The 24,741-nt window shown below is 35.9% G+C and overlaps 1 protein-coding gene across 2 annotated transcripts in view; it reads left to right on the forward strand.

The window, feature by feature from the left end:
- Positions 1 to 24,741, forward strand: part of CDH18 (cadherin 18) — a 1,048,863-nt gene that overhangs the window by 418,315 nt on the left and 605,807 nt on the right. For both annotated transcript variants that reach the window (XR_012131738.1, XM_073237622.1), the window contains exon 3: positions 4,306 to 4,449. The gene's annotated coding sequence lies outside the window, so the exon portion shown is untranslated. The remainder of the gene's footprint in view (positions 1 to 4,305; positions 4,450 to 24,741) is intronic.

The following is a 24,741-nucleotide window of genomic DNA, read 5'->3' on the forward strand; positions in this document are numbered from 1 at the left end:
ATAATCGAAATATAAACTGAGTGGCTGAAGCATACATTTTTATTTTGTAGATATTGCTAAGTGGAAGCTCTCATTAGCAAATGTATATTATAGGTGATCCAAGGTTAACAAGAAAAAATAGTTAACTTTTGTACATTTATGTACATTGGTAGACAACTATTCTATGTGGGATCCGTGAAGAGAAGGTCTGGCAGTGATCAGTGTTAGTGCTGGGAAATACATATCTATTTTCATTGTGTTTTCCAAAGGCATTTATACGGAAACCTCAGGTGGAGAAAGTCTAAAGGGGGAGAGGTAACAATATATGCTTCTTATCATGATCTCTCCCTTCATCCCCATCTCTCTCTCAATGGTGATTCCAACCTAATAATCTACATGTTACAATAATATAAAGAAATGTAGGGGTGAAAAAGTAATTTCCCTTCTACCCCTCTAGGTTCTTGGCTGAGACATCTTCCCTGTAGTAAAAAACAGATCAATGGGAGAAAAACAAAATGTAGTTTAATAACATGTAGACCGCTGTCTTGCCAATGGGTTTCAGTTCCCGGCAAGTTCACTATGGATTCAATGTGACCAAAGAAATGACAGTAAAATGTCCTTGGGGTGAAAGGGTTACATCCAACTTTATTTCCACGGTGGCAGGTCAATCACTAAAATCCCATCCATTCAGAGTGAGTCTGCAGGAAGCAAGCCGGTCTCTGCCTCTGGGACTCTAAGCCTGCACAGCCGTCCTGTGGGCCTCTGTCCTTGGTGCTGCCACCACTCCAGCCTCTGCTCTGCTCTCCTGCAGCCTTGCATACATGCCACCATGTTGCCCAGAGCACTGGGTGGAGCTCTTCTCCACCCTCTACAGCAAAATTCTTGCAGACACACAAGCTGATCTTGATGCTTTATCTCTGCCTTGTGCTTCATCCTCAGCAGCTGGAACCACTGCTCTGGTCTCAATTGCCACAGCTCTAGTCCAATTTCTTTCTGTCCGCTCCTGCCTTTTCAAACCAACCCACGTCTGGGTCCTTACGACCTTCATGGGACCCTTTAAATTCATCCTTCGAGAAGCAGAACATATTTCCTTTTGTGTGTGAGCCTGAGGATAGAGGCAGAGCGTGGAGTGCTCCACGACCTGAGGAGGGGGCTGCAGTTCTGAAAGAACCCTCCATTGACAAGTCCTGGGTTTCCACCAGCTTTCAACCAGATGGGGTCTCAATGGAGGAGGGGCTGATGCCTCCAACAGAGCCTCCACCCCCACCTGTTCTCCTCCATTTCTGGGGCTGACGGCTCCACTACATCCTTCACTTGCCCCACGGCACCTGGCAGTCTGCGTGCCGCTGCTTCTCGTGCCACTGCTCCTTCTCGGGCCTCTTCCTTCACCCGCCCCACAGCCCCTGGCAGCCTGCACTCCCACACTGCTTCTTCTCGTGCTGCTTCCTTTGGGCCACTGCTCTTCATAGTGATGCCATTTCAGTCAGCTTTCTCTTGAGGTGGACCCCAGTCCTCCACCCCTTCACAGTACCACATGTGGGGAAGTTGGGGTTCCTATGGCCAGGATCCTCACTGAACTTAAACCACCTGATGATGGAACTGGCCTGTTGCTAGGCTACCACTTCCACACCTTTGGGCATTAAGCTATTATTGCGCTATATAGAGAGCTCGGCCTAGTGCTCTGCGCGGAGGCAGAGACGCTAGTGCTCGACCTACCACCGGAGAACAAGCTGTGTAATAAACCCTTTCACCCCAAAGAATGTTTTGCTGTCAATTTCTTTGGTCACATTGAATCCATAGCGAACTTACCTGGGGCTGAAACCCATTGGCAAGACACACATGTCCACAGGGGACACTCGAATGTCTCCCAGTCCATAGGTGCAGCCTGCTGAAACACTCCTTCTATGAGGGCAACCTGTTCTTTTTCTTTGGTTACACTGAATCCATAGCGAACTTGCCCAGGGCTGAAACCCATTGGCAGAGACACCCTCCTATACACATGGGAGATACCCAGGAAAACTGAGTAACTCCCCAAAAAGGCCCAAACCATTACCTTAAAGGCCATCTTCAGCTAAAGACAAGTGATATCAAGAAGAGGATAGGGCAGTTAAAGAGATTATCAGGCAAAGCACGGAAAACAAGGGTATGGTTGTTTTGCAGAATTCAGCCAGTTGCTTTCTTGATGGGTAGGATTTCAAGTGATTTAGTCATCCTTCTATGCCTGGTACTGAAAACATGGGCACTAATCCTTGCTCTTTACCAGATTCTTCGGGACCCATATTAACATTTCTGGTGGTGCAAACAATGCAATCATTTAAAAAGTGAAGGGATGAGAGTATATCAGTGACTTTACAGTTGTTTTCCCTTAAGTTATGAGTCTGCTCTAAATACTCCAGTAACTTCCCATCTCCCTCAGAGAAATGGAAAAAACAAATGGTTTTAGAATGTTCTAAAGGTCCCATGTGATCTAGGGCCCTGTATGTTTCTGGCTTCTCCACCTCTCCTTCAATTTCACAGTGTGCAGCTCTGGTCCCAGAGCCATAACAGGTGCCGCTCCAAAGCCTGGGATAAATTCTCAGCTGTTGGAGGAGGTCATTGAGAGACCGGGACTACAGGTGGACTCCTTTGCTGAACTCAGACATTCAGAGGTGCCTCAGCAGAGCAGGGATTAGCACCCATGTTTGCTGAGTCTTGGTTATACACTGTACTTCAGATCATTATTCCTCTTCATACATCACTCAAAGAATTTGTGCATCACAGTTCAACAGTGGCCTTTAATTTCTCACCATTATTCCAAACAGTTAATGTAGTTTAACTTGCTTGTGAAATTCATAGGAAGCACGATTTAAAATATATCCATATATCTAAATCATCTATACCTATATCTATTTCTATCTACACATACCCATTTACGTTTGCCTATATATGTATATAATGAATATATGTATATGTATGTATATAGAAAATGTTATAAGGTATATTTAATATAACATTAATTAATGACATATTGGTAGATGTGTAATTATACTTACAGACTTACCTCTGTGTACATTTATGAATTGTATCTAAAAATGACCATGAGCCCTCTGTCTCAGCTGAGACCAGTTGAGTTTTAGGATCTGGGAGTGGCATTTGAGTGCTAAGTCCATTTTACAATGAGCTAGGTGATTCTTATTTGCCCCCAGCATTGATAAATACTCACCTGGGAGAAAAAATAGAAGAAAGGCAGCAGAGCAGATTAAGTCTTCAGAACCAAAACAGAGGTAACTTTATACAACTTAATTTCCAGCCTCTGAAGTAATGTTTAATTATGGTAACACTTATTTTTTCCAAGTTTTCTTTCTTTTGGTTCATGTGTACATAGATGCTACAACAAATTCTATTTCAAAGTGTGGGAAATACATTTTTTCCATAAATTTCTCAGTGGAAGGTGCTATCGTTCATCTGCTTCCTATTTAATACTTTTTGTGTGTTCTCCTTTCAAAATGCAATCACAAATGTTGTTTTTATAAATCCTTTTGGTCAATGATATGTGAGTCTGAATTACTTTTGAAGAGGATATTTGAAAACATTTCAAGCAAATTGTCAGTTTTGAAGAGCACTGTAATCAAGTATTGGAAAAACAGAGAAGACAAAGATAGATGTGTTTCTGTACATTGCTTAAAAGCCAGCAATTTGGCAAGGGCTGTTACAAAGAACCCTTGTCTACACTGAATGGACACATAACACAGCAAAACACGCATGGGATTTGTTTAAAAACCATTTTCTAAAAGCTGAGTTCCTGAAATGCTCAGTCTCAGTACTAGAATTTTAACTGAAAATGTTATTTTCAACAGTCTGGTTGAGTTCTTACAACACATGTGGGATTTTATGTTTTTGTGTTCATGTGTGTTTTTTTCCAGAATGCTACAAGGCCAAAACACTTACTAGCTAAGAACCAATGAACTCATACTCTTGATAGGGAGGGTTACTTAACCTTGTTTCTTACTAGTCTCGTCACAGGTGGTTTATGATATAATCTCTCCTTTCAGCTAATTTAAAGAATTTTGACCCCATTGATTGTTCACAAACCCTTCCCCATTTTCACTTCCCAAGTGCTTCTCCTTCCATCCATTCTTATTCTACTTCTGGTTTTATTAATTTCTGAATATCCACAAATTGGTGTCTGAGAAGAGTCAAAGGTGAGTGTAAATAAGTGGTTGATCAAGAGGAATGGGAGAAGTAGCCTGAATGCAGGCACTGGGCAGTTGCTGCTGACCCCGACCTCAGTCCTGCTTTTGCATGTGGCCGACACAAGTTCTAACTTGTGCACTTTCTGGTCCACAGGCTCTCAGCTCAACACCTCTTCATTCAAGCCTTGGCAAACACTACCTTTCCTTTTGCTCAACTTCAGTGATTGATGGTGCCATAATATCTGCTGAAGGCATCTATTGATTCTGCTGGGAAGCCTCTTAGAAGTTGGAGAAAAAGGTAAGGCTGTGGCAGTCATATGAATACACATATTCAGTAACTTTAAGTACATTCCTATGTCCAGGTCAACTATAAACATTCTTACAAGCACAAAACAAATAATGCCTGAATACAACTTCAGCCTAGTTCTTTTACTTTGTCAAAAGTTCAGAAGTAACAGAAAGCAAATGAATCACCAAAGTAGTCATTAATAAAAGTTTATTTTGCACACATCAAAAAGACAGTTGGTGAACTGGGAGTGCTCAAACGAAAATATGGAACAAGACTAGGAGGTATGTTGTAAAGCTGCTGAATAGTGAGGAGGCAGGAACTGTTTATTCTTCACAGTGATTGGTTGTAATATTAGAATTTTCTTAAATGATAGGGAAATTGTTGGTGGTTATGTCATATCAATTTTGGGGTCCATTTTAAGTTTTGCTTATAATTTCTAGAGGCATGAAAAGAAGAGACCCGGGTCAAGTTAGTCTTGCATAATAAGCTAAATCAAGCTTTGCATGTATGACTAAACAGGTTTTGTATGCTTGGGAAATTTTCAAGGCTCATCTCTGTTTTTGATTGTAATAACTTCTAATCTTTCCATTTAATCAATTACTGTAAATTTTTAACAATACAAAATTGAGGTTCACCTGTTTTTTTTTTTTTAATAATCCATCCCTACTATCAACATACTGGCTCATTGTCTGTCCTTCATTGATAACTTGTGTTTTAAACTGGAGCTTACTCTGCATTTTAGTCTGGTTGGCCACTGGTATACAGACTGCAGAAATTTCTGAGTTTTGTTTTCAATTATTAAAATTCCATACTTATGATAGTCATTATCACCTGTATTTCTGTGGTTTCAGTTAATTATGATGTTCTTAGTTTGATGTTTCATGGATCCTAGCAATACTGGAAACTAGTAGGGTTTCTTATGCCCTCTTCAAGTTGGCAGGTGGAGATGACTGAGTAATAGCGATAGATCTATTACTTTTTCAAATTTTGTATCTGTTGGTTCTCTGGAAGGTTTATGAATAAACACAAGGTTTGCTAAATAAGAGTATCTTTCACATGACACAAAGTAATTTTCTACGAGTCCTTCCTGAATCACCCTGTCTACAATTCCTCTTGGTTGCAGCAGTCCTGGATTATGCTCTTTAATGAGACCCACCATATTAGAGGCAGAAAAATCCTCAGGTTTCTGTAAACAGTCATTGTGATTATATGACTATATATTTAATCCATCAACTAGGATTCTAATAAGTAATTATTTCTAAAGGTATTAAAGCAAAATCCATACTAACAAGTAAATGAGATATCTGCACATACTTTCTTTTTTTCTCAGGGCAGATACTGGTGGTATAAGATGGTCATGAAGCACGTTAGGATATTAAGTACCTTTTCAAGCTGGAGAGTGAATAGCTATTAGGGAGAAAGGATCAGAATATGGAAGCTGAATTGATGGAAACTAGAATGTTATAAAATTATGTTGTGCAATGAACATTTGAGCAAAACTCCTCATGACACATATGAGGAAATATATTTTTTTACTAAAACCAGTATACATAATGGTGACAAATAATAAAATTCCAGAGGGAAAATGTCTTTTTAACATAAAGTATACAAGTGTCAGAGGAAAAAATTAAAATTGGTAGATATCCAGCTATCCCTAATTGAATTTAAGGCTTTAATGACAGAACTTTATTCTAATTGGAACTCTATATCTGTTTCTCTTGGAGCAAAAACTTTGATACAGAGGAGGGAAACAACAATTCTTAAAATAAAAAGTATAAGAAGCAAAGGACTTAGAAACAGACAAAAGTTTAAAATTATATCCCAACTATTACACATGGAGTATTTTCTTTTCCTCACAGCGGTATTATATGTTTAATAAGATTTTCTTTTTGGGGAAAAAATCTTTGTTTATTAAGAAATAGACCTAAAGGGTTCAATATTTTTTTCCAAAATTAAAAGTGATAATCAAAAGTTGTAGAATTTCTTCTACAATTTATCAGAAAACTAAGAAAAATGTGTCTAATAGATACACTGAAAGTGATTTTTTAATATTTTAAAGACTTTCTCATTATTTGATATGTAATTACTGCTTCAAACAGAAATGAACAAAATTAGATGCTATTCTGGCCATAGTTTCCCCTAATATTAGAAAAATATTGGTAAAGCAAGAGTAATAATAATTCCAAACAGATAAGATATGTGAGTTATGTAAATAGAAAAATAAAAATGACTGATAGTAATTTCTTCCTGAAAGTCACTTAAAATTAAATTTTAAAAGAACAACTCCTTGTCAGTAGTTAATAAGCCCTCTCTAGATTGTTGTCATTATTTTGGGTAAAATCAAAATGACTATACCAATAGGCAAAAATTGCAAAACTTTCACTATCACCTAATTCAGTCTTTGTTAAAATGATATAAGCATTGAAATGACTAATAAACACACTGTAATAGCCTGATCTTAGATTCCAGGATATTAACCTCTACCATCACCCAACCTGTGATTATGTCCTCTCTTAAAAACAAAATTGGAAATCAGTAGAAAAATGAAATTTTAGTGTAATTGAGATTATGTTTATTCACAGAGTATTTTGTTTCCCTTATGTGTGCCAGACATCTGGATAAAGACTGAAAGTTTTAGCAAAATATTAACATCTTTCCAAGTGTCTAAATGCTGATTGCTTTTTGTTTCACTCAAAACTAAATTTTATCAAATATTTAATCTACAAAATCTATATTTGGTTTTGATTCCTCATTATCTTTAAAGTAATTTCTCACTCCAGCATTCCAAAGTTAGGATACATTCTGACTTGAGAAAAAAGAATGGCTGGAATTTTAGAATTGAAAGAGATTAAAATAATGTTGACCAAGACTAGTATTTGTGGCTAATAGTTTTAAGAATCACAAGGTCAGTTTTCTAAATCTTACGTGGTATTTATGGCTAAGTGTAAATAGAACCTCTGTCTTATGCAATAAAAGCCCTTTATTTTCCCCTTAAATCACCAAATACTGAAATCATTAAAATTAAATTGAGAAACAATATAAGGGACTACTTTTTAGTCACATTATTAGGTAGTATATTTTTTGAAGTATTACCAACTTAAATAATAAAATTAGTTAATGTAAAAATTTGAAAAGGTAAAATGATTTACCTTTGAAGATATGATTGATCATGCATAGCTAATAAAACACTTGGAAGAATAGAAAATCTAATGAATAAGCTGTATAAAACAATTTTTATGTCTATTTTAAACATAAATGAAATGAGAAATATGTCCAGTTTAATGCAGAAATAAAAAAGAGTTATAGTTAAGTTGGCATAGAGACCATATAAAGAAATTATATAATATAATAGAAAGATGCAAAACTAGATCAAAATAAGGGAAAAGTGACATTAAAATATAAAGAAATACAAAGCTTATTATCATAAAGGTCTATTTACCAAAAATTAATATATAAACAAAATAGTTTCAATAATTTACAAGTAATTTTTATCTTTAATCATAACTATATGATAAAGAATATATATTTAAAAGCAACCAAAAAAACTTGAAAAAGAAGAGTATTGTCTTATTACATGCTACAAATTCATTGTAATGAAATCAGTACTGTATTGGTAAACACAAGACAGTGAAACAAAATAGAACATAGAAAAATAGATTGTAATATACATAATGTTTATATGATAAAAGCTATATTTTTATTCAGTGAAAAAAGTGATGGATTGGGTAATTGAACTGGAAAATGAGCAATCTAGAAGTTTGAGGACTCACATATAAAAATTTTGCAAAAAACTCTATGATAAGCATTTCATGTGCAATGGTGAGGTAGGTAAATTTTGAAAAATGAAGAGTGAGGAACCAGGATCTCATCAAGAAAAGGTAAACATATATATAAACCTTAAAAATGTTTGTATAACCCAATAGACTATTGAAAAATCAATATTATAATTCAGTTGTTAATGTTTGTCAAACATAAGAAATACAAGGACTGCCATCTAACTATATAGGAGCTCTTCTTACATTTAAAGTTACTTTAAAAAATTTTTTTTTATTAAGGTATTATTGATATACACTCTTATAAAGGTTTCACATGAAAAAACAATGTGGTTACTACATTTACCCATATTATCAAGTTCCCACCCATACCCAATGCAGTCACTGTCCACACGTGCAGCAAGATGCCACAGAGTTACACTTTGCCTTCTCTCTGCTACACTGCTTTCCCCGTGATCCCCCACACCATGTGTTGCTGGAGTCCAGCTCCAGACAAGGTGTGGGTCACGAAAGAAATGACAGCGTCGGTGAATGACGAGATGAGACTCAGAGTCAGCATGAAGTATCTCCTGACATCAAGTGGCAGGGTCTTTATTTTTATATCTTTTAGGTCTTACATAATGTTAAAGATTTTCTTTGATCATGGATGATACAATGTTTTTTCCCTTCGTTTTTTGTATAATTCCGTCTGATTACAGATGTTATCATTTCTTTGACAGCTTCCTTGTAGCATTTAATGTTTAACTTTCCCCTAACCTTTTTGGCCCCAGATGTAGGTTACGTGATAGGTGCTAGACAGAAAAATGGTATGTGACAGCGTGTGGTTTATAATGTCTGCTTTTGCTTTTAAGCATGTGAGGTTATATGTAAAGTTTACTTATATAGTTCATATTTAGAATCTAAGGTTATAAAATACTAAGGTTATAAGATTCTTTTCTAAGCTAATACATCTTATACTTATTGTCTGCCACTTGCATTTACCCCCTAAAGTTAAACATCCCCATCCTATTTTAAGGTATGGGCCCTCACAATCTGGATCTCATTTCTGTATACAGTATAAACATTTTGTTCTGTCATAATAATCATTCCACATTTTTGACCCCTTGTATCTTTCTGCTCAGGTCCATAGGCAGTATGGTTTTCTAGCTCTTTTTATGCTCTCACACAGTGACACACAGTCTGAATGTACTACTTTGCCATTGATGTAATAGTATTTTATCATGTTTTCATCCTAAATTCCTGTGTAAGGGATATCTGCAAATGTCCATATGTCTATTTTTCCCATAGACATCTATCCACTGGGGGGATACCAGAGACATCCCCTTATTTTATAAACAGCATGGGCGGTGGAGGGGGGGGGAGGGGGGCGGGCCTGAACCGTGGAGATTATTGGATCTTTTTCAGTTTCACATTGCTGTTTCATATAACTTTCCAATAAAAATGGGATTTTCCAAGGCCCAAGTTCCCATAATTCTTTTTTAGCCTATCTGGTAAAGAACTCTTCATTAGTCATGTTTGTATTATTGCAAAAGGGGGGACAGGCCGTATCTAACTCTGTGAATATTTCAGGTTGTTCTAATGTAATTGCTCGTGGCAGCATGCCTGGGATGGTAGGTCCGGGAGCACTGCTTTCATTCCCTGCACTATTATTTTAATCATAGCTTTGGGTCAGATTATTCTCCTCTACGAGGGTCAGATCGTTAGTCAAAATATTTGTCATGAAAATTTTCCCATACATGAATCCAATTATCAGCATCATAACTGCAAAAACAAATATAGGGACTAGCAGGCAGGGGACAGCTGTGAGGTTTCCTGACTTTCAGGATTCCTCCTCGTGCCTGGACCTTGTCAAAGAGCCTGAGTAGCATGGCCCATGCCAATGTGTACTAAACATAATATCCCTCAATCCCCTTCTCCTCCCTCCCCACCGGCCCTCCCACATCCTTCTCTTTTGGTAACTGCTATTCCCTTCTTGGAGTCTCTGAGTCGGCTACCATTTTGTTCCCTCAGTTTTGCTTGGTTGTTATACTCCACAAATGAGGGAAATCATTTGACACTTGTCTTTCTCTGCCTGGCTTATTTCACTGAGCATAATATCTTCTAGCTCCATCCATGTTGTTGAAAATGATAGGATTTGTTTCTTTCTTATGACTGAACAGTATTCCATTGTGTATATGTACCACCCCTTCTTTATCTATTCATCTACTGATGGACACTGAGGTTGCTTCCATATCTTGGCTATTGTAAATAGTGCTGCAATAAACATAGGAGTGCATATGTATTTTTGAATCTGAGACCTTGTATTCTTTGGGTAAATTACAAGCAGTGGGATTCCTGGGTGCAATGGTATTTCTATTTTTAGTTTTTTGAGGAACCTCCATACTGCTTTCTTCAATGGTTGGACTAGCTTATGTTCCCACCAGCTGTGTAGGAGGGTTCCCCTTTCTCCACATCCTCGCCATCATTTGCTGTTCTTAGTCATTTCAGTGGTAGCCATCCTTACTGGTGTGAGGTGATATCTCATTGTGATTTAATTTGCATTTCCCTGATGATTAGTGATGTGGACCATATTTTCATGTATCTATCAGCCATCTGAATTTCTTCTTTGGAGAACTGTCTCCTCATATCCTCTGCCCATTTTTTAATTAGGTTATTTGCTTTTAGGGTGTTGAGGCATGGGAGTTCTATATATTTTTTGGATGTTAACCCCTTGTCAGATATGTCATTTACAAATATATTCTCCCATACTGTAGAATGCCTTTTCATTTTGTTGATGGTGTCTTTTGCCATACAGAAACTTTACAGTTTGATGTAGTCTCATGTGTTCACTTTTGTTTTTGTTTTGCTTGCTCGAGAAGATACATTCAGAAAGAAGTTGCTCATGCTTATATTCAGGAGATGTTTGCCTATGTTGTCTTCTAAGAGTTTTATGGTTTCATGACTTACATTCAGGTCTTTGATCCATTTCAAGTTTACTTTTGTGTATGAGGTTAAAAAAGAATCCAGTTTCATTCTCTTACATGTAGCAGTCCAGTTTTGCTAACACCAGCTGTTGAAGAGGCTGTCATTTCCCCATTGTATGTCCATGGCTCCTTTATCATATATAAATTGACCATATATGGTTGGGTTTATATCAGGGCTCTCTAGTCTGTTCCATTGGTCTATGGGTCTGTTATTGTACCAGTACCAAATTGTCTTGATTATTGTGGCTTTGTAGTAGAGCATGAAATTGGGGAGCATAATCCCCCCAGCTTTATTCTTCTTTCTAAGGATTGCTTTGGCTATTTGGGGTCTTTTGTGGTTCCATATGAATTTTAGAATTATTTTCTCTAGTTCGTTGAAGAGTGCTGTTAGTATTTTGATAGGAATTGCATTGAATCTGTAGATTGCTTTAGGCTGAATGGCCATTTTGACAATATTAATTCTTCCTATCCATGAGCATGGGATGTCTTTCCATTTATTGGTATCTTCTTTGATTTCTCTCATGAGTGTCTTGTAGTTTTCAAAGTATAGGTCTTTCACTTCCTTGGTTAGGTTTATTCCTAGGTATTTAATTCTTTTTGATGCAACTGTGAATCAAATTGTTTTCCTGATTTCTCTATCTGCTAGTTCATTGTTAGTATATAAGTATGTCACAGATTTCTGTGTATTAAATTTATATCCTGCAACTGCTGAATTCAGATATTAGATCGAGCATATTTGGAGTGGATTCTTTAGGGTTTTTTTATGTACAATATCATGTCATCTGCAAACAGGGACAGTTTAACTTCTTCCTTACCAATCTGGATGCCTTTTATTTCTTTGTGTTGTCTGCCATGGCTAGGACCTCCAGAACTATTGAATAAAAGTGGGGAGTTGAATAAAACTAGTTGAATAAAAGTGGGGAGAGTGGGCATCCCTGTCCTGTTCCCAATCTTAGAGGAAAAGCTTTCAGCTTCCCACTGTTAAGGATAATGTTGGCTGTGGGTTTGTCATATGTGGCCATTATTATTTTGAGGTACTTGCCATCTATACCCATTTTGTTAAGAGTTTTTATCATGAATGGATGTTGAATTTTGTCAAATGCTTTTTCAGCATCTATGGAGATGATCATGTGGTTTTTGTCCTTCTTTTTGTTGATGTGGTGGATGATGATGATGGATTTTCGAATGTTATACCATCCTTGCATCCCTGGAATAAATCTTACTTTGTCATGATGGATAAACTTTTTGATGTATTTTTGAATTAAGTTTGCTAATATTTTGTTGAGTATTTTTGCATCTAAGTTCATCAAGGATATTGGTCAGTAATCTTTTTTTGTGGTGTCTTTGCCTCATTTTGGTATTAGAGTGATGCTGGCCTCATAGAATGAGTTTGAAAGTATTCCTTCTTCTTCTTTAGAAAACTCTAAGGAGAATGGGTATTAGGTATTCACTAAATGTTTCATAAAATTCAGTGGTGAAGCCATCTGGTCCAGGGGGTTTGTTCTTAGGTAGGTTTTTGATTACCATTTCAATTTTGCTGCTAATAATTGGTCTGTTCAGATTTTCTGTTTCTTCCTTGATCAGCCTTGGAAGGTTGTATTTTTGTAGAAAGTTGTCCATTTCGTCTACATTATCCAGCTTGTTAGCATTTAATTTTTCATAGTATTCTCTAATAATTCTTTGAATTTCATTGGTGTCTGTAGTGATTTTTCCTTTCTCATTTCTGATTCTGTTTATGTGAATAGATTCCCTTTTTTTCTTGATAAGTCTGGCTAGAGGATTATCTATTTTATTTATTTTCTCAAAGAACCAGTTCTTGCTTTCATTGTTTCTTTCTATTGTTTTATTCTTCTCTATTTTATTTATTTATGCTCTAATCTTTCCTTTTTCCTCCTTCTACTGACTTTGGGCCTCCTTTATTCTTCCTTTTATAGTTTCATTAATTGTGAGTTTAGACTGCTCATGTGGGATTGTTCTTCTTTCCTGAGGTAGTCCTGTATTGCAGTATACATTCTTCTTAGCATGGCCTTCACTGTGTCCCACAGATTTTGCAGTGTTGAATCATTGTTGTCATTTGTTTCTATATATTGCTTGATCTCTGTTTTTATTTGGTCATTGATCCATTGGTTAATTAGGGACATGTTATGAAGCCTCAATCTGTTTCAGTTATTTTTTATTTTCTTCACATAATTTATTTCTAGTTTCATGCCTTGTCATCTCTGAAACTGGTTGGTACAATTTTAATCTTTTTGAATTTACCAAGGCTCATTTTGTGGCCTAGTATATAATCTGTTCTTGAAAATGTTCCATATGCGCTTGAGAAGAATGTGTATTCTGCCTCTTTTGGGTCTAGAGTTCTGTAGATGTCTGTTAGGTCCATCTATTCTAATGTGTTGTTCAGTGAGTCTGTCTCCTTACTTATTTTCTGTCTGGTTGATCTGTACTTCATAGTGAGTGGAGTGTCCTAGAATTAATGCAGTGCATTCTATTTCCCCTTTTAATTCTGTTAGTATATGTTTCATATATGTAGGTGCTCCTGTATTGGGTGCATAGATATTTATAATGGTTTTATCCTCTTGTTGGATTGACCCTTTTATCATTATGTAATGTCCTTCTTTGTCTCTTGCGACTTGTTTTGTTTTGAAGTCTATTTTGTCTGACAGAAGTGCTGCAACTCCTGCTTTTTTCTCCCTATTAGTTGCATGAAATATCTTTTTACATCCCTTCACTTATAGTCTGTGTATATCTTTGGGTTTAAAGTGAGTCTCTTTTAGGCTAGATGGGTCTTGTTTTTTTATCCATTCAATAACTCTATGTCTTTTGATTGGTGCATTCAGTCCATTTACATTTAGGGTACTTACTGCCATGGCAAGCTTTAGATTCGTGGTTACCAAAGGTTCAAGGTTAACTTCCTTACTATCTAAGACTCTAACTTAACTCACTTAACATGCTATTACAAACACAATCTAAAGTTTCTTTATTTCTCCTCCTTTTTCATCCTCCTCCATTCTTTATATATTAGGTATCATATTCTGTATTCTTTGTCTATCCCTTGATTGACTTTGGGGATAGTTGATTTAATTTTGCATTTGCTTAGTAATTAACTGTTCTATTTTCTTTACTGTGGTTTTATTACCTCTGGTGACAGCTATTAAACCTTAGGAACACTTACATCTATAGCAGTCCCTCCAAAATACACTGTAGAGGTGGTTTGTGGGAGGTAAATTCTCTCAGCTTTTGCTTATATGGAAATTGTTTAATCCCTTCTTCAAATTTAAATGATAATCTTGCCAGATAAAGTAATCTTGGTTCTAGGCCCTTCTGCTTCATGGCATTAAATACATCATGCCACTCCCTTCTGGCTGGTAAGGTTTCTGCTCAAAACTCTGATGTTAACCTGTTTGGCTTTCCTTTGTATGTGGTCTTATTTCTCTCTCTGGCTGTTTTTAATTGTCTGTCCTTATCCTTGATGTTTGCTATTTTAACTACTATATGTCTTGGTGTTGGCCTCCTTGGGTGCCTTGTTTTGGGAGATCTGTGGATCTCCATGGCCTGAGAGCCTATGTCCTTCCCCAGATTGGAGAAGTTTTCAGCAATTACCTCCTCAAAGACACTTTCTATCCCTTTTTTCCTTCTCTTCTTCATCTGGTACCCCTATAATGCAAATATTGTTATTTTTGGATTGGTCACACAGTTCTCTCAATATTCTTTCATTCTCTGTGCCTCAGCTTCTTTGTATTCCTCTTCTCTAATTTCTGTTTCATTCATCATTTCCTCCACCATATCTAATCTGCTTTTAAAACTTTCCAATGTATGTTTCAATTCTGATACTCTGTTCTGTAATGATTAGAGCTCCGACCAGAATTCATTCCTGATTTCTTGAATATTTTTCTGTACCTCCATGCGCATGTTAATAATTTTTATTTTGACATCCCTTTCAGGAATATTCATGAGGTCAGTTTCATTTGAATCTTTCTCAGGGGTTGCTTTCATAATTTTACTCTGAACCAGTTTTCTTTGGTTTTTCATATTTGTATATGGCACGCTCTAGTGCCCAGAAGCTCTACCCTCTTGAGCTGCTGAGCCCGTGAAACAATGCTGAGGTTAGCAGGAGAGCTGTATTGGTGCCTTGCGGGAGGAAAGAGCTGTTTCCTGCTTCCAGCTGCTATGCCTGCCTCCACTACCAGAATCAGTGGGCCGAGCACACAGGTATAAGCCTCTATGCTTTGCATTTGTAGTTTCTGTTGACAGGTCTTCCCTCTGCCTGGCCTAACCCCAGGGTAGGATTTTCAGGTTTGCAAGCCAGGTGGGGCTGGCTGGGAGAAAGGTGCAGAAGGCTGCATATCAAGGAAGAGGTCTTTGGAGCTGTGTAGCCAGCCAGGGAGCTGGAGTGCCTGAAGATTGTGAATGTTCCCAACCTGCTGGGCAGAGTGCACCTGGACAATTTTGTCTACCTGTTGTTTCTCCTGAGCAGTAAGCTCTGTGCAATCCATGCCCCTTTAGCAGCCCTCTTGCTGTTAGGAAGTCTCTCAGACTGCCCGCCTTTCTTTTGTCCCAGAGCAACTGTATATGTATCCCTGCTTTCCACAAGAGACTGTAATCTCAGTTTCTCCAGGAATTTTTCCTGTCTTAGCTTTCCAACACCCTAATCATGAGACTACCATACAGCACAATGAAATGTAGTTTTATGCTCCCAGAGCAGATCTCTGGGGTTAGGTATTCAGCAGTCCCAGGCCAGGTGTCCACTCACTCCCTGCTTCATTTCTCTCATCCCTCCCCCTCGCCCCCCACCTCCCACCCCCATGAGTTTGGAAGGGGGAAGGGCTTATATCCTGCTGGGCCATGGCATTGGTACATTACCCTGTTTTGTGAGGTTTATTCTTTTCTCCAGGTGTATGCAGTTTGGCACAGTCCTCTTTCCTCTTTCCTGCTCCTCTTTCAGGATTAGTTGCATTAATTATATTTTCATACTATGTGCAGTTTTAGGAGGAAGCCTCTGTCTCATTTCTCACATCCCCATCTTTAATCCAATATCACATTTAAAGTGACTTTTATAAGAAGCATATAGTTTTTTAAAATATATTCTAATTAATTTTGCCTTGAAATAATATATATATGACATTGACCTGTAAAGTAATTGCTGGTATTTGGTTTTATGTATTGTATTCTACTATTTGTTCCATTTGTTTATGTGACATTCTGTCATCTTCACCTTCTTTTGAAATAATTATATTTTTCTGTCCTTTAACATTTTAAAGATATTTGTGATAAAAGATAGATTTTTTCTAGTAGTTAAACTAGAGATACCAAAATGCATAATTTAATTCTTATAGTTAACGTGAGTCTCATTTCAAAAAAAAAGCTGACATCTTAAAACTTTCCATTTTGTATCTATCTCTCATGCCTTAAATTTCCTACATAATTTAAACCCATGTTCAGTGTTAATGATAGTTTTATTCAGTTAATATTTCTTTGTATTCTCACATCCATTTATAGTTTTCTTTCTGTGTATCTCTATTTACTTCTAATATATTTATTTTGGGCCAATGAATTCTCTCTGTAATTTATATAGGTTATATTAATGTATATTATATTTAATGGCTAATTTTCTGAAAAAAATCAGTATTCAATTTCACAATTAAAATACTTGTTTTGGGAATAAGCATATAGGTTGGTAACTATTTTCAGCTATTTAAAGATTTTTTGTTTCAGGTTTTTGTTTTAAATATCCTATTGCTTCTTTGAAAAATGACTTTTCTGAATATATATATGTTTGTATGTGTGTGTGTGTGTGTGTGCATATTTCTGTATGTAAAATGATGGGACTATGTAAGGTTTTCTGCATACTTACCCTGCTCAGCATTTCATCTATATAGCAAAGGTGTGCTTTTGATGTCTTGATGTCTTCCAACACTTTGGTGACTTTTGGCCAATTTCTCTCCAGTTATCATTGCTTTTCCATTTTCTCTGCTTGTTTCTTGGATTCTAATATAATCTATATTGAATCTCCTACTCAAATCACTTTTTTTATATTACTCTTTTTGCTTTCTTTTTAAATCTCTATGTTTTCTAATAATCTATTTTCTAGTTGCCTTTTCCTCTCTTCTCTTATTTCTAATGTCATTAAATAATCCAGGTCTTAATTTAGATTACTTCATTTTTTCATTGTAGAATTTCCATATAGTTCTTTTATATAGACTGTAGTTAAGTGGTCAAATTCTTTGTTCTTCCAACAATTTTTGAACACATTATTCACACATGATTGAAGTTTATTACTGATAACTTCTATATCAGAGTTACATATGGGTCTGTTCCTATTGTTTCTTTATTCTCATTTCTGTTTTGAAAAATTTAAAAAGTAATTCATTATAACTTACACTTCCAGTGAAGATGTACCACATCCTTAGTAAGCACCTAGACTGTAGACACATCAGTCCAGTGTAGTCAGGTACTGGCTAAGCTGATTCCAGGGTGGGTTATAGTTTTTAGAATACTCAGTTTATATCTCATTTTGCTTGTTTCTAGGCTATAGACTTCTCAGTCTCAACTGAGAGGATGGAATATTTACTTATTTCCTTCCTACTTAGAAATTCCTGCATTTTTGTTTCTTTGGCACAGGGATTCTGCTGTTAATAACAGTTTTTAGTCGTTTCTTAGCTTCTCAGCATCTTATCCTGACTGGTAAATGTTACTAGGGGATTGGGCTTCTTTTTTTTTAATTTTGGCCTCTTTCTTCCCAGAAGTTTTTGCTCCTCAGGACAAATCCTCTGCTCCAGACGTTTTTAAAAATCTCCCCTGCCCTGAAAACTGGAGAACTTCATTGACATCTTCGCCTTTTAGCTCCTTCCTGACTCAGGATACCTACTCTCATGATTCACACCAAGAACTGGCAAGTGTCCTGAGTAAAAAAGCAGCATGCTATTTATAGGTTCATTTATCTACCCTCGAATCCTGATTGCCCAGGCAACTCTCAGATACTTACAGATTTTTTTTCTTTATTATTACATGTGTTTGTAACTGTTTGTTGTTCACTTGTTATAACTCAAATAAGAAAATAAGCAAAGCATAAAACAACAGACCATTTGTGTTTAATTCTCAGTATTTTGTGTATGAAATCTGAGTTTAATACAGTATCACCATCATATATAGTTAAACACATTGCTGATATTATTGTGACTTCTAACCCAACAGATTCCATGTTGTATTCTTTTCTGTATAAAGCAGTCCTAAAACTTTATGTGAATATATGACTTGCATGTTAAAGTAACCAGAGATCATAAGGAAGACTACATGGGGAGTTGTTGTTTAAAGGGTACAGCATTTTAATTTGGGAAGAAGAAATGTTCTGGAGATGGAAAGTGATGATATTTGACATCAGTGTGAATGTACTTTGTCATTGAATTCTATGCTTAAAATTTACCATAATAAAAACAAATACAGATTTAAATCAGTAGTCAAGACATTAAATTTAAAATTATTTTCTTACAAAATTAGTAGTGAATTTTACTTAAGGATTCTCCCACAATAAATGTAATTTCAACCAGATTTGTACTTTAACATCTGTAAGCAATTACGTTAATCATTCTTTGGATTTTGTTGTCATAAGTAGACATTTACTTTCTTCATACATTTCTACATTTAGACAGCAAAAAAGATGTACATTGGGTAAGTCATTAAAATATATTATACATTATATGACAAAGTATGGCAAGCAAAATAAAAATAAAAAGAATTTACTATAAATGATCAAGAGGGAGGAGCTTTGGAGGAGGCCACCTCTTTAGGCCAGTGTTATCATTTCACAATGTCAGCTAAATTGTTGAAAGACTTTCTTCATTATTTGTCAAGGATAATTACTTCTAGTCTGTTTTCCTGGTTCAGCAAAACACAAATTGCAAAGTCCATAATGTAACATAGAGAATAGAATTTTATGTCAGTTTCAAGTGGAGTATTATCTTCTCTACAAAGTAGAGAGCTTATTTTGCATCACACAGAGTTCAGTATAGTGACAATCTATAGTTCAAGGGCTGGTGGAGCGTGTGCTTTTCACCTTCCTGAATGTTGCCAGATACTTTGTCATGCTCCCTGTTGAAATAATTCTGATATTTTACACTGATGCAGGACCTTGCTTTGGAAGAAAAAATGTAATTGCCTTAATAATGAAATCCCTTGACAGTATTCAGTCAAGTGGGTTAGCAGTAAAATCAGTATACCACTTTACCTATAGTTGCAAAATTACATGGTGAGGCTACAAAACAAAGCCTCTTGACTCCTTTTCCCTAATCATTATAACCTCTACCATGCCTAATCTAGGGGTTTTTTTTTTGCTTAATTTGTCACCTAGACATTGTGATACTTGACTGCTATTTACATTGAAAAGTCATATTTTTTTAAAGTTATCACCTCTCTTCACTTTAAGCAAAAACAATGTACAAGTCTTAACAGAAATGTAAAATAAGGTACCATTATTTATTTACAAGGTTCTTTTTAAGATGAATCTAACACAACAGAGAACTACCTGATTGCAATAAATGGATAAGGAAATCACTATAGTTTGATAGTTCAAGTAAATTAACAATTATAAATAAACAAGGGGATGCAGAATTAAGGAAAAAATCAGATTGTTAGCTAAGCTATAATGATTTTAAGTCATATTTTACTTCTAACACTTTTTGTTTGCATATTATAATCTCCTTTTAGAAATTCAGATTGCCTTCACTTTTGTATTCACATTATGATTCCTGTATTATTTAACGTCAGGAATACTTCGACAGTTTTCTATTTTGGAACTGGCTACATGGAGCAGATTCATGAGTTTGAAAGGGAAGCTCATTCATTTTGGTTGTCATACATCTTTTTGGAATTGTTTCCCTTACGCATGAGTTTCAGTGCACTGACAGTTTCCCCTGGTATAACACTTTTACTGTTTCTTGAATGCACCAAGATTCTTTATATCTACCATCCAGAAAAGACAAGTCATTTTGTAAACACAAATTCTTTTTTTCCAAATATCTAAATTAAGTCCACATTATTGGGTCTTTTCATCACAGATCATTTATAATATATATATATATATTATATTTCCTGTTTTCATGTGTAGACCTTTTGAAACTGTCATGCTCACTTGGTGTCACCAACATGTATTGTTCTACCTAAGGATTATATTTAGTCTACTGACAAGTCACATACTTTAAAAATGCTTTGAAATATATAATCACCAGATACAAAAAATTTGACACTAGCAAGTTCACTTTGTAGAAATATGAATAGGAACATTGGAGAAAAAAGGTATTTTTTTAATGATTGCCTATTAACTGCTCCAAGTCATGAAACTACTAACAAATAACATGGCAAAATTGAACTTTTTTTAAAATAAAAATAAGTATTTTACAGGCAGTAAGCTTTTATTAGCCCATGTAATTAGGATCCAAGAAAGATATTTGGCCACTGTTTTACTCTAGAGAAGTTTAATAATAACAGTGAAATTGCCACAAAATAACATAATGAAAGACAAACTGATACTTTCTAAAGCTTGTGCCAAAATTTTGATAATCTTAAAAATAAGAACCGGATTGAAATGAAAATTTTTGGGGTTTTCATTTTTAACATTTTTCTATGTAAAAGCAAATATTTGCATGAAATATTTAAATCAAAATGTAACAACCACAAACTATGTGCATTAATTTTATGGCCATTTGGTTTGTTGATCTTGCAGAACACTAGAAGAAGTATTTTTTGTAGCTACATTTCAACTATCAGAGTAAGAACCACACTGGGAAGAAAATGTGAGGTCATTTTCCAAGTTTACCTATTAGCATGAGACTAAAAATTTTGACATTTGCCACTAAACCATGTGATTAACACATAGTTTGAAAACAGAGAGATTCAGGAAAGTCTACAAGGACAATTCAAATGTTCAATTTTACCAGGACACCATGTTAAATTTTATACTAGAATTAAAAACAAACAAACAAAAAACAATTTACTGTTGGGTTTATGTTTCCTGGCATATTCAGAATTAAATGACTTCTCAATACTATTCATTCAACTGTGGCTGCACAATTTAGGATTTTAAAACAATGATCATAAGAGGTCAGGACTTTTGTTTCAAAACATCTTTTTACTCCTCAGAAATACATAGTAGTTGCTCCCCGTGCCCCTCCCCTATATTATCTTAAAAGGCTAACAGAACAAAACAGCAATATAACCTAGATTTTTGTCAAGGATTTTTTTTATTCAGAAGCCAAGAGGGGCTCTAAATTGTGATAAATCTAAACTTCTCAATGTCAGATGCAAGACTCTTTCAAGACCTTTCTAGAAAGGAATGAAGAGTTGTGAGTCATGCAAGACTGGGATTAAAGACAATAGAACAACTACTAGGCATTGTGATTATGGACAACTTTAGGAAATGCAACTGAAAAAGGCTCCAACAAGAAGGCAGTTTACTAACTCAGAAAAGTTAGGGATGCTTCAAAGTGGCCTGAGCCAACCTGTGTCCTGACCTTGGTTTTCTCCTATTATTCTGTCTGCACATTCTTCCATATGCTGGCAGCACCCAAGAAGGCTGGCTTCCTCATGGACAAAATTTGCCTGCCAGAAACCTCCAGGACCAAATGCTTCCTACTTGCATCAGGCAGAAAAAATAAAATCTCTATTCATGTGGGTTTTCTCTTTAAGACTGAGAAAATGTATTCTAAGAAATATCTAGCAAAACTGTCCTTGGGCATGATTGACCAGAATTGGGTCACATAACCATTCCAGAACCAGTTACTAGAACCATTACATTAATCATACCCATCTTTTTGTCATTTCCAAATGGATAGTAAGGAGTATGGGTGCATGTGTGTATATAATATCTCAGAGATTTAAGTGAAATAGCATTTATAAATTATCAACTGTAGCGCCTCCCATAAAATAGGAATTCAACACACTGAATGTTGCTACTTGAATTATTTTCTGTCTAATCCCTGGGTTGTTATTTGCAAACCTTTGACTCTTTTAGTCATCTTTACTTCTTTGCTCATATGTTGGAATGATCCAGTTGTGATGTTTGGAACTTTGCTGAATGTAGGGTTCATTGAGTTATTGTGGCAGATTATATAGAAATTTTCCCTCTCATAGTTATATCTACGACACCTTGACTCTACGTACTTTAGTGGAGAGAACTGCTCTCCCAGTTTGTAGTCTTTTCTTCACTGTAAGGTGCTCATGACCTATGAGGACTCTCCTTTCTAACTTCAGCTTATTGACACCCACATTCATGATTTGTTTTCCCTGTCAGCAAATCTATTCTTTGACTTTAATCCCTACTCAAAATTTTAGGAGCCTCTAATGGGACTGTTCCATCTTTGAGTGCCATTGAGCACCAGCTCTAAATTCTTGCTTAAATAATGTGTGCCATGGCTTTCTCTTTGTTTGTTGATTGCTTTAAAACTATAGTCATGGGAAATGATGTGTTTTTACAAAGCAACTCAGCATATTTACCCAATACGAAGAAAGGAGGTATATTCGCTTTCTAGAATTGCCGCAAGAAAGTTCTGAAACTGGGTAGCTTAAAACAACAGACATTTATAGTCTCATGTTTTTGGAAGCTGCAAGTCCAAAATCAAGGCACTGGCAGGGTTGCTTCCTTGTGGGTCTTGTGAGGGAGGGAGAATCTGGTCCCTTATCCCATCTTCTGGTAGCCTTAGGCTTTCCTTGACCCTCAGATGGTGTTCCCCTGTGTCCTCACATCATCTTGCCTCTATGTGGCTCTTTGTGTCCACATTTTCTCTTTTTCATAAGGACACTAGTCTTATTGAACTTGGGCCCACCCTAGTGACCTTATTTTAATTTGTTTACTCTGTTAAAAAACCCACTTCTTGTTGACAGCACATTCTGACACACTGGGGGGTTAGACGCCAATGTATCTTTTTTTATAAATTTTTTTTTAAGAGGAAGTTTAGGTTCATAGCAAATTGAGCAGAAAGTACAGAGATTCCCCATATATTCTCTGCCCCCTCATGTGCACCGCCTCCCCTACTATCAACATCCTCCAGCTGAGTGGGACAATCTTTTGATCTTGCTACCCCCCCACCAACACCTGCCTCCCCCTCCTCCAAACACCCTCCTTCCCCTACTCTTTCTTTTCTTTTCATAAAATCTGCAATCACAGGAGTTAATGGCCCTCACTTAAATATATATATATATATATACACACATACACATACATATACATATATATACATATATGATTTTGGTCTAAAATACATATGTAATCATTTTTAGGAAGTTTACTCCTTACTGCTTTCAGAATTTTTAAATAACACTTTAATCTCACCTAGTTCAGGTTAACAATAAAGTGGGATCCCTGTATTCTTATTGCCTTTGAGCACACCCTTCACAACATTGGAATATATGCTGGTGTCTGAGTTGTGTAATACGGTCTACTAGATTTGTGTGACCTCCAGAGTTATGCTAGCACTCTGTTTCTAACCAGTTATCTTAATGAAATTCCACCCACTAGTACTAAATCATATTGCTTCACACCTAACCACAGGGTGCTCTAATTAGTCAATGAAAAATATTTTAAGCACACCCTTCAACTTTGCTACTTCCAGGAAGCTCTAAATAACCAAGAGACTATAATAAGTGGCCTAAAGGCCAAATATTGGTGATTATCTATATAAAGAAAAAGAACACTATGCAGGAGAGCGTTTGAAGACTGTTTATGATTGTCTAGTGTGTGTGTGTTTTGCTTGTTGGAGATATGCACACACATATATGTACTCTTGACTGCTTGTTGGACAAGAACATTTTGAAAGGTCAGATTCAAACATTTTCTAGTCTGCTTTTTTTTCTCCTTTCATAGGATAAGCTCTTCATCTGTGGACATCTTGACCACACAGCAGGCAGCATTATGACACTATGTTGTAAATATGCAGCTCAGTCTGGCTGGGCTTTTCTTCTTGAGTTTCCTCCCTTAATCACTTGCTCCCTCACCTGCCTTCTGGCAGCTAGTAAAACTGCTTGAGGAGAAGTGGTGACAATCTTCCCAGGCCTTTAAAAGTTGTGTAATATGTGAAAAAACAAAGATGTTGAGTTCTGGGCTCCTAATAAACTATATACAAACATATCAAATGCTAATATTTTCTTTAGGCACAGGCCGACTTTTAATGACAGGATAAAATTTCAAACTAATGAACGTACTTTTTTAGACTATAGAAGTAGTTAACATCCCATTTAGAAATGAAAAATCGAATTTTAAAATAATATACAATTGTAAGAGAGGAGCATAGTGGAATTATTTTTGTTTTTTATGAAATATTCAAATATTTGAAGCCTATTTAAAAATCATTCATGTGGTCATGAAATGTAACTACTGATTAAATGTCAAAATTCATAATGCATTTCTACTTAATAAGAGCTTTTGTAAACAGAATTTTACTTTTTGCACATTGAAAGGCTGTCATATTCTTATTTTTTCAAAATTTTAAAAATAACTCTCCCATCAATAAATAGTCACATAAACTATATTCTGCAGTAAAGGTTTATTTTTTAGACACACTCTTTTATGTGTGGAGTTG

This window comes from Manis javanica, chromosome 1 (genome assembly GCF_040802235.1).
Source record: "Manis javanica isolate MJ-LG chromosome 1, MJ_LKY, whole genome shotgun sequence".
In the NCBI taxonomy this organism is placed as follows: domain Eukaryota; kingdom Metazoa; phylum Chordata; class Mammalia; order Pholidota; family Manidae; genus Manis; species Manis javanica.